Raw genomic sequence first — 10,286 nt, forward strand, 5'->3', positions numbered from 1 at the left:
TGTTTGAGTCCCTGACTTGATATGTGCCTCTAGGCAAAATACTTTACGTTTCTAGGTATCAGGGTCTCCTCACCTTTTAATAAGGGTTTGGTTTGGATTACATAATCCTGTTTTCAGTTTTTAAAAACACCTTTATTGTGGTATGATTTCTGTACAGTAAACTACACATGTCAGATGTTCAATTTGATGATTTTTTGGTAGATGTATACACCAATGAAACCACCACCACGATCAAGATAGCTAACATTTCCATCACTCTCCAAGAGGTACAAACTGTTTTCAACTTTTAAAAATTCTGTAATTTTGAGATGATCTCTGTTTGGTCCTGAAAATGGAGAAACTCAGATATAAGTTTCCTTCTCAAGAAGAAATTTGAGGAAGGAGACAAAACAATGAAAGAACTGCAGATTTTTCTGGTTGTTAGCAAGGTGCAAATGGGTCAAATTGTAGATTTGGTTCAAATAACTGTAGGGGGAAAAAGGAAAATTACATGCTTTATATATATTATAAGTGAATCCATAATTCTGATTTTTCTAAAGATTTACTTTTTTATTTAGCAAGCATTTATTTGTTCCTTCTGTGTGTGCATTGCTTTATAAGGTGTTATGGGAGATACCAAAAAAAGGAAAAGACAAAACCTTCAGCATAAAGAGTTTGTATTTTGGTATGGCAGACAACTCAATCAATTCACATGTACAAAGAAAGCATAGCTTGTCCTGTGTAATTTTTATCCTAGTTTAGTCTCCACGTTATCTTCTTTATAGGTAAATGCTGACTCTTACGTATTTTATTTTCCCACCTCCCTCTCATTCCAAGATATTTATGGGAGGAAAGGGTTGCTGTATAAGGTATACATAGATGGAGTGTCTTTCACATCTTCAGCATCCTAGATTAAAGTTTATTATGACAGTTCTCAGGCATGTGGCAGTAAGATGCCTTATTTTAACAAAACCAGTATATTATGACAGTTTTCTGATAGGTTGAAGTAAAGTGTCTTGATAAAGGAAGTGCCTTTTTCTAATTCACACAGTGGCTAGTAGCAGCCCTGAGGGATGGAAAGGCTGACATGGCATCCGGGAAGGGCCCTGAGCCATGTATGCCAGTCCTTGTGTTGTCTTCTAGTATGAAGTGTCTGGTATGGTCTGAAAACAGAACTGCTAGCCTCAGAAGTAAAACTGCTCATTTCTGTCCTTTTCAGAAGTCATGCTGTTTCCTTTACTGAAGTCCATACTGAACCATTTACCCTATACACTGCAACCTCTTTACTGACCTCAGGCCTCTGCAGGTCCATTGATTCTCACGATGTCATTCTATCTTCTCATTGAGACATGTGGGAACTTCTGAATTTCTAGAATACCCCATGTAGGCCTTGATGAGCCAGGAGATTTGGTTCAGGCTCATCTATTAAGTTACCTCCCTCTACCAGTGTTGCCTATGTCGTGTTGAACATGCCATCAAGCTGAAAGCAGAGTTCCTAGTGTTCACAGACATGCCCAGGGAAGCAAACCACTAACCCATTTTCTTGACTTCCCCATATCTGTGTGAATACTTCAACTATATACCTCCAATTCTAGCTTCCACCCTGAGAAGGCACAGGAAGTAAGCACACTGGGTCTGATTACTTCTTCCTGTTCCCTTCTCTTCTTTCATCTCTTACGGGATGTAAGAGATGGATTTTTCTCTTTCTTGTGTGACAGTAGATTTCCTTATGTACCATATCCTCTTCATTCTTGTAATGACATCTGCTCTGCTCCCTTTCTTGGAGCCATGGTGACTGATGAAGTGCAAGAGAGAAACTAGTTTAACAATAGTGGACTATCTACTGGGAGCTAATAAAAAATATCCTATCCCCATATCACTGGTTCCTACATATTTTTAGTTTATCTTACAGGATTAAATTTTAGAGAGTTCTTTGTGCAAAAGTGTTCAAAGCCATGTTAACTTAAAATTGTAGAACTTGGGAGTTGTTAGAATGGGCCTTTGACATCATTTAATTCTCATTTTTGTATTTGACAGATTGGGAAACTGAAGTTCAAAGAGGTGAGGTGACAAAACCAAATCCCATAAATACTTAGTGGCAAAGTTAATACCTGCCAGTCTGGTGCTCTTCCCATTCACAGGTGTCATAGATTCTTAATTCTTCCAGTGAAAACCCAAAATATTCCAGGTGGTTTTTATCCTTTGCCAGGTCCACCTGTGTTAGCAAATAATCCTGTCAATTAGCTGTCATGGAAGTTATGTGTGAGAGAAAACAGGAGAAAAACTTTAAGGGAATTTTTATTTGGGGTAGGAGTCCCCAGAATGATTTCAGTATACACTTAGCATAATTTCAGAGGACTAAATTCCCTCAGGGTTTGCTCTCCCTTCAAGAACATTTGTGTTTGTTTTTCTCAACTAATTACTGATGCTTAACAGGTTAGGGTACTTAAAATTATTTGTTTATTAAACCTATCACAATAGGAGTGTGGAAAAAATAAGCTCTTTAATCATTTTAATACCTGGCAGGTGATATTTACTGTGATTTTTAAATGATCATTTTTACCATTTCAAAGATTCAGCTTCCCTTTCCTCTGTTATTCCATCATTTAGTCCCGAGCCGTCAGCACTCAGTCAGTTACATAAGACACCTCAAAGCTGCTCATTCCTTTTATGTCATTTAGGAAATTAGTTTGATCTGAATATGGTTTTCCTGAAGGAATAATCAGCTCTGTTTAAAATATCCTTGTTAGAGTATGAATGACTTATCTCACTAAGCTGCAAAAATTCATTCCTTAGTACATGCTCAGATAATATTTTATTAGTTAGGCAGTGAAAATTAACTTGGAACTAAGGATTTAAATTAAATGTATACGTGGAAAAACCTGGTAAGCATGCAATCCAGTTATACTCATAATAGAGGTTATCTTTAAAAAATTATAGACTCTAACTTTAATACCCTTCCCTGTGGAATAATAGAGACATAGCCGTATTAAAAGAAATTATGTTCAAAATTTAGGATGAGCTGTGATAGACCACTGTAAATCTTTATTTTTGCTTTTTAAAAGTATACCTAATTTTAAAGCATTGAGAGAAGACTAGGCCAAACACTAAAAGGGTGTTATATTATGGAAGGACTGGTAGGTGACCATAGCATGAGCAAATGTAAGAATGAAAAGCCAAGAGGGGGCTCTGCCACTTTCTGGCTGGCTGACCTTGGGCAAGTTACTTAACCTCTCTGTTCTTCAGTTTCTGCATCTGTAAAATGGGCATGATAATAGTCCTCATTTCAAGGGCTTGTTGTGAGAATTAAGTAGTGTAATACCTATAAAATACTTAGAAGAGTGCTTGGTGCATAGTAGGGGCTCAGTAAACTATTAGCCATTATTGTTGGTGGTGTTGGCATTGGTGTCATTTCAGGACTTACTTGATGATTTTTAAGACATTATATGTAGGGAAGAAGGTATGGGAGCCTCTCAAGAGAGAATCTATGGAGTTGGTCAGGAAACAAATGCACAGGGAAAGAAAGAAAGAGGAAAGGAAAGGAGGAAGGAAAAAAAGGACTGCAGCTGGAATTTTATCTGTGTTAGTGGAAAAACTGGACCCATTTAAGAATCAGATTAAAATTTAAAAACTCACTTGGGCCTCCTTGAAAAGAACAGAATTATCGAAAGAAGTGGAACAGGAGTGGAGAAAGAAATGGCAGAAAGTAATATATGAAGTAGCACAAGTTACTCAAGGATTAGAGAATGTTAAAGCTAAAAGAAGAGGGGTTTAGAGGAGCACATGTCAGGGGACATATTAGACCCCTGTATTATCCTGAGATTATGGCCTCTGCAGGCATCAACAGAAGCTTCAGATTCACAAATTTGTTGAGAGTGATAATCCAGCTAAGAGATATTTCAGGGAAGAGAATCTTGGAAGCAAGGTTAATAGACCTAAGGGGTTCTAGAGCAGTATTCAGTGGCAGCAGCTGTGTCATAAAGCTTAAAAGACTTGGAGTCCTACTGGAGATGGACAAATAACCAGAGAAGATCAGCCGTAAGGCTATAAGCACGGACTGCAGAGTTGCCTATTATAAATATGCCGTGCTGAGTTCACACATGGAAAAGGAAGCTATGTCACTTGACAGAGACCAGGCTCAATTCAATGCTGGGCTTCCAGGCCAGAAACACCAGACTCAAGAGGGAAATGGACACAGAAGTATTCAAAACATGAGGATACCAAGAGAAAGCAGGAAGATTTGGATGTGATCTAGACATTTTAGATGCTACCACTGTAAACATTTTCATGTCTCTGTGTACCTAATTGGGCCCTATGCCCATTCTTGACTTACTCTCTGGCAATCACGAGGGGATTACTTTTAGGCTAATCAGACTTTCCCCTGTAGCTTCAGATTCGGTCAGCTGGATGGAGGAAACGTGGGTCCCTTTTTGGGAGAAAGAGGAAGATGTTATGTAGAAAGTCAACTATGTTCTTATTAAAAGCAACTATGTTCTATGTCACAGTTAACCTCTTGATGGGAAATTTATCCTAGCTGGATTTAAATTCACATATAGTAGTTGGAAAACTTACATGTTCTACTAGGCATCCTGGCATGGTGGAAACCAAACAGGTGTTCTCCATCTTTTGTTCCCTGTGCATTATTCCCCTTCCCAGATAACACTAAGCCTGCTACAATCTCTGATAGGCAACAGCAACAAAGGTCTATACGCTGGGTTCTAGGAACATCATTTTGTTTGCAAAATGCTGTTACTTCAGGAGTCACATTTGCTTTTTACATTTATAGGACGTGAGAAATTCGAGTGGATTACTTCAAACTTGATGGTGCTAAAAATGCTACACCCATGGTAATGGAAGAAGGCCCAGGGCACAGTGGCTGCTGAAGGAATCCAAACCCTCTTCTGACAGAGACTGAAAAGATCAGGAAACTAGGGAGAAGAATAATTATACTTTATGGTCTTTGGAGTTTAATATACAATAGGAAGAGGAATTCATTTTGGACTTGAATTTCTCTGGTAATTTAATAATGGGAAGGGCTTCACATTGTTCCATTTTCAGCTTTTTTTTTTTTTTTTCTTTATTTGGACTTTAAAAAGTAATCTCTGTTGACAAGTTTTGGGCAATATTATTAGGCATAATTTCAGAAGAGAAATAAACTTAAGAGTGAATATTTAGCCTAGGATGCAGGGCAGCCTTGAAGTTAAATTGATTAATGTCCTGTTATGACCCATTACAGAAACTCTTAGGAGGACCAGCTTAACTGTGCATCACACTAGTCCCAGGAAGTTACAGTGAGAAACAGTGGTAATAACTGAGGGAGCTGCTAATCTCTTTTAGGTGGACAATCCTGGTTGAGCAGAGGTTTGATTATTAAGCCCTGTTGTTAAAGAGAAACAAATAATGGGGTGTTGTTCAGCATCTCTCGCATTTCTGCCAGAGGTCATGAAGGAGGAAACTTCCACCTAAGCTTCTGCTTCTGTCTACCCTCTTATTAGATGTTCCATATGGAAGAAGTGACTAGTCTGGTCAGAGACTTTGGGGACACTTCTCTAGAGGTCAGGATCATGACATTGAAAGATACTTTCCTTTTGTATGGGCCCTAATGCCCGCTTTTTCATTTCCTACCCTTAGGAGCAGTGGGCTGTTTTGCACATATTGTCTCCCTGTAGTAAGCAAATCAAGATGTGGATTGGGGTAGGGGAGTAAGGATGGGCTACCTCTGCTAAGGAGGCCTCATCCTCCCACTTTCCCTTCTCAGTTCTCAGCTCTCATTGGAGCACCTGGTCAAGTAGGTAAACTTAAGCTCAGCTGTTAATACTTGAGAACATGTGTCTCATTCTTATCCTCACTCTTCTCTCTTCTGTCACACTTGAGGAGGTCACAGGACTTAGATTGGGGTTGGAAAAGCAAGAGGCCTCACATCTCTTGGCCTCTACTCAGCCTTAACTCAAGTGTCACTATAAATTGGGCATTTGCCTGCTTAATGATAAAATGGTTCTGGGGATCTCACTGGGGCATAGATACAAGTGTGCGTACTCCCTCAGGTAAGCCAGTCAGAAGAAGAGATGGGGGTAGGATTTGAGGTTGGAAATCTCCAAATTTCTAACACTATTTTTTTAAGGATAGATGGTTATTTTCTACATTTTAAAGCTATGAATGTATCTTACAGGAGGTTGTCTGGCTTAGAAATTCCCAAAAGAAAGATAAAGAAAGGATAAGAACTTCAGAAAAGTTAGAACTATTTTTGTTACATATAAACTATGGGGGGAAAATGAAGTTATAAATATATTTTGAGCAAAAATTTATGGCTGTAATTTACCTCTATGGTGAATAACTTGCTGTTCAAGTTATAAGTGGTTTAAAAAACGTTAAATGAAAGACACTTCCAGGTAAGTGGAAATATTATATTCAGTGCATGTAATAAATTCTTTAAATTTTAATCATAAAGAGCTATACATTTTATATTAATAGAAAATGAATTTTTCTCTGCCCTCAGTTATTTAAATAGAATTGGTTTGAAGGTGTGCCAGATTGCTCCTTTCCCAGGGCTCTCACATGACTTGAGTTAGTCATTTCTCAGTCTTTCCCTCCATCATGTATCTAATGTTGCTAAGTTTGTGCCACCTACTGCCCAGCTCTTAAATTCCATGACTCCTTCTGAAAAGATAATCTATTGCAAGGAATGATGGGGATGGAGAGGTGGACAAGGGTAAAAACTGAAAAGATAAGGAGACCCAATACACACCTATTAGAATGGCCAAAATCCAGAACACTGCCAACACCAAATGCTGGTGATGATGTGGAGCAACAGGAACTCTTTTTTTTTTAAAGGAAGTTTTTATTAACAAGAAAAGTTTTTCTTAATTCATATAAGGTCCATCTGTAATAAAATAGGAAAATATGTTTGATAGTCTGAGTCTAATTCTAATTCATGCACACTTGATTCCAGGTTAGTCCTATCAAATGCTTGCTATGTTATTTATATTTAAACGGGTAGAAGCCAAAGACTACCAGCTACTTAACTAAAAGAAGTAACTATACTGGAAAATGAAAATTGGTGGAATTTTATCATTGGATCAGAGTTAAAAAAATCAAACAGGATAAAATTTTGTTTAGAAATCCTTAAAAATATGGAATGCTTCACAAAATTTGCATGTCATCCTTGTGCAGGGGCCACGCTAATCTTCTCTGTATCGTTCCAACTTTAGTATATGTGCTGCCGAAGTGAGCACAGGAACTCTTATTCATTGCTAGTGGGAATGCAAAATGGTACAGTTACTCTGGAAGACAGTTTGGTGGTTTTTTACCAAACTAAACATACTCTTATAATACGATCCAGCAATTATGTTCCTTGGTGTTTTCCCAAGGGAACTGAAAACTTAATGTCCACACAAAAAATTTCACACAGATGTTCATAGCAGCTTTAGTCATAATTGTCAAAACTTGGAAGCAACCAAAATACTGTTCAGTAGGTGAATGCATAGATAAACTGTGGTATATCTAAGTAATGGAATATAATTCAGCACTAAAAAGAAATGAGTTATCAAACTATGATATGAAAAGACATGGAGGAAACTTAAGTATGTATTACTAAGTGAAAGAAACCAATATGAAAAGGCTACACACTGTATGGTTCCAACTATATAACATCCTGGAAAAGGTAAAACTATGGAGATGGTAAAAAGATCAATGGTTGTTAGGGGTTGGGAAGGAACAATGGATGAACAGGCAGAGCACAGAGGACTTTTAAGGCAGTGATACTATGAATGATACCATAATGGTGGATTCATGTCATACATTTGTCCAAACACATAGAATGTACAGCACCAAGAGTAAACCCTAATGTAAACTATGGACTTTGAGTGATAATGATGTGTCAGTGTAGGTTCATCACTTGTAACAAATGTACCACTTTGCTAGGGGATGGTAATAATGAGGGAGGCTATAAATGTGTGGAGTTAGGGGGTAATGGGAAATATCTGTATTTCTTGCTCGATTTTGCTGTGAACCCAAACTGCTCTAAAGAACATAAAGTCTACTAGAAAAAACACACAAAGCAAACTTTTTTAAAGGAGAAAAAATTCAGTTTTCTATGTTTTATTCCCCCCCCCCCAAAAAAAACCTTTATTGCCAAACAGACTATCTACACATATAATGGACATTCACTCCCCAAATGCTGGTCTAGTGGGAGAAGGGTGATAAGCCTCATACATGTTGAATGACATTGGCTGCATGGGGTCCCGGCCCCTTCCCCTGTCATATTTCTATTCGGTGCACAGTGAATTGTTAAGGTCAGTACTTAGAATAATATAAAATAATTGAGAAAATGATACTATTTTTCTTAACTACACAGCTGGAGAAGGGGCCTTGGTGTGGAGTCCAGGTTTGAGGGGTATGAAAACACTGGGGAGTCTTACCCAATCCATTCATATAACTTCCCCTCCTCCATTGCAAGACAGCCTCTGACCCTAGAAATTTACACTTATGAAAACTGAAAATTAGGGAACTGATCTTTTTGTATAAGTAAAACCCTCCAAGCTACTACTTACCTAGGATCACAAATGAAAGGAGTCAGACTTTTGAAAACAAACAGATCAACAGATTAAACACCCTCTAGAGTTCTAATAGCCCTAGTTAAAAACCCTTAGTTAAAAAGTAAACAATTAAGAGATACTCATCAAAGGTGGATAGCTTTTAGTATAGAAGCATATAATTTTTTTTGGAGAGGGGGAACCCTACTTGGAATCCATCTTGTCCTAACAAGAAAGTAATAGAGCTCTTCAGTCATTATAGACCTCATTTAAAGGGCCAGGCCCCACCACAGGATATGTCTCTCTCATGATACAATCAACTTTATTATGTGACTTATTGTAATGAATGTTTAACATAAAATTGAGAGTATTTTTGTTTTAAAATATATTTTGTTATTAGTCTTCAGGTCAGAATCCTTTTGGGAAGTAGGCAGGGCAAGGATTGCTCACCTACAAACCAGGGCAGAGTGAACAAATACAATCAGATATTCTTGAAGTCTCCACTGATAAACCCCCTTTCAAACCCTACTTCTTGAACCTAAATAGTTTTCCCTATTCCCCTTAACTCCAACCTCTAGTGTCCTATCTTTGATGACTTGAATTCTGATCACTTTTTGTTCCTTACCTTGTTTCCTGTTTGTTAGATCTGCTTCTCCCAAAATCCTAATCTCTATGTTGTGGCCCCTGGGCTGGTTATTTGACCAAAATTTTCTGTTTCCTTGTTTGATAATTTATTTTGGCACTGTAATGAAGTAGAAAAAGCATGGGCTTTGCACTCAGGCAGACTTGGGTTTATATCCTGACCAAACCACTAACTGGTGGTCTGATTTGGGTAATGCACCTCTCTGGGGATCAGTGTCCTTTTTGGTAAAATAAGGATATTAATGCTTACCTCAAACTATGGTTGTGATTGGAAGTAGACAGAGGAGATGGTTGCACAACATTGTACTGAACTATATAATTAAAAATGGTTAAAATGGGAAATTTTATGTTATGTATATTTTAACCACAACTTTTAAGAAAGAAAAAAATATGATTGCAAGAATTAGTCTTTGTGGAACCCCCATTTCAGTGCCTGGTATATAGTAGGCCTCTCAACAAATAATAACTGTATAGCATAGAATATTTTATGTTGCAAGTAACAAAAAGCACAACTCAAACTGCCTTAAACAATAAAGGTATGTACTGATACATGAAATTGAAAATCCAGACGTAAGGCAGGCTTTTGGGTTAGTTTATGTCACTAAGGACAATTTCTCTTGGTCTTCAGTTGAACAGGTTCAGCATATCACTAAGGGCTCTGATTCTTTCCATCTTTCCATCTTTCTCTGTCTTCTGCAATGGCAGCTTTATCCTTAAAGCCAGCAATTCTCATGATCACAAGATGGCTGCCAACAGCTCCCCAAAGTACATGTTCCCTCATCCATATCTAGAGAGAATGACTTCCAGCAGTCCAGCAAGTATGCTGATATTCACTGCTTAAATCCAAAAGCTGTGCATGGGAAGGTGGAATGGGATGGTTGGCTTGAACTAACTAAACAGGGAGAGGGTCAGTTTCCCTGGAAGCACAAGGGCTGCATGGGGATGGGTGGATTCCTCAAATGAAAATTAAGGTACTGTGGAGGAGAGAAGGTAAGGCTAAGACACTGAGCAGACAACCAACAAAAGTTCACTTTTGTAGCTATTATCTTTATTATTGGCTTTCTTGGCTCTTGGCTATTTCTTTAAAAATCATTGCAAAAGCAAAAACTAAGAGAACTCTTCTTTTGAGTAAGT

At 37.9% G+C, this 10,286-nt stretch overlaps 1 non-coding gene across 1 annotated transcript; it reads right to left on the reverse strand.

Moving 5' to 3' along the window:
- Window positions 1–7,103: 7,103 nt before the first annotated feature.
- Window positions 7,104–7,211, reverse strand: LOC116669070. The gene has a single exon (XR_004326458.1). It is a non-coding gene; the product is annotated as a U6 spliceosomal RNA (small nuclear RNA).
- Between the last annotated feature and the right edge of the window lie 3,075 nt (window positions 7,212–10,286).

The sequence above is a fragment of the Camelus ferus genome, chromosome 15 (genome assembly GCF_009834535.1).
Source record: "Camelus ferus isolate YT-003-E chromosome 15, BCGSAC_Cfer_1.0, whole genome shotgun sequence".
NCBI classification, from domain to species: Eukaryota; Metazoa; Chordata; class Mammalia; order Artiodactyla; family Camelidae; genus Camelus; species Camelus ferus.